We start from the raw sequence: 1,116 nt of genomic DNA, 5'->3' as shown, positions 1-1,116 counted from the left end.
TTACATGGCTTCAGCGACTGAATTCCAAGACAAGGCCTTTAGATTTTTGTCACTATATTCCTTTGACCCGACATCCCATAAGCATGGCCTCGACTCAATTTCAATTATCATTTTTTCATAATCAAACATTTTTTAAACATTTTTACTACTATTATCAATACAATTTAATAAAATAAATATATATCAGCACCGCATGCGGAATACTGGACCGTGTGGACGGCTTAATTTGAAATAATGTTATTTTCATTTGTGTCTGGTTACGGCAATACGAAATTTCCGCAGCATTTCCGGGCATGCCGCGTCGTGTGGACGGTTGCATTTATAGCAATGTGTTTTCGTTTTGAACCCTGCCGCATGCTGAATCGCCGCATACGATGTCTGCGGAAAAAACGCATCGTGTGGCCCGAGCCTTAGAACTTTTAGACGACGTCGAGTTGGTATGTGTCGCGCTCGCTGCTGACACAGTTGAACGAAACCGTATTTATTGGGTCCACCCACTCAATGCTCAGAGAATAACTTTGGGTGAGTTCCACTGCTTATACTCTGACTTGAGACAATATCCGGATCGTTTTTTTAATTATTATCGTATGTCAATTAAATCATTTGACGAATTGGTGATTTTATTGAGACCATATATATCTGAAACGAGCTCCTCCTCCAGAGAAACTATTGGCGTTGAAGAACGGCTGACAGTTACATTAAGGTAATATCATATTTTTTATTTAAAAAGGTGAGCAATTGAATACCATTTAATTCCTATTTATAGACAAAAAAAAATTGATAACATCCGTAAACAGCTCAAAACGAGTCAACATATTTTGAACATTTTATCAAGTACCTATCTATAGGAATTGATAAAATAAACACATGGTGTAAATTTCATGAATCTATAGGTAGTATTCGTTTTTGAATTACAACAAAATAAGAAAACCGCTACGTGGGACATTGAGTTGTAAAAATTTGAAGTTCAAACGCTCATAAAAATTTAATTTTACTTTCCGGGTGACATTTTTTTTTGATAAAAATTAAAAACAAAATATACGAGCTTATTAGGAATCTTGTATTATGTAGCACAGACGAGTACCGGCCGCTGGCACTCGCCTAGCTCTCGCATCG

Source organism: Metopolophium dirhodum, chromosome 1 (genome assembly GCF_019925205.1).
Source record: "Metopolophium dirhodum isolate CAU chromosome 1, ASM1992520v1, whole genome shotgun sequence".
NCBI classification, from domain to species: domain Eukaryota; kingdom Metazoa; phylum Arthropoda; class Insecta; order Hemiptera; family Aphididae; genus Metopolophium; species Metopolophium dirhodum.
The sequence above is the reverse complement of the archived record's forward strand: the minus strand, read 5'-3'. Positions refer to the sequence as shown.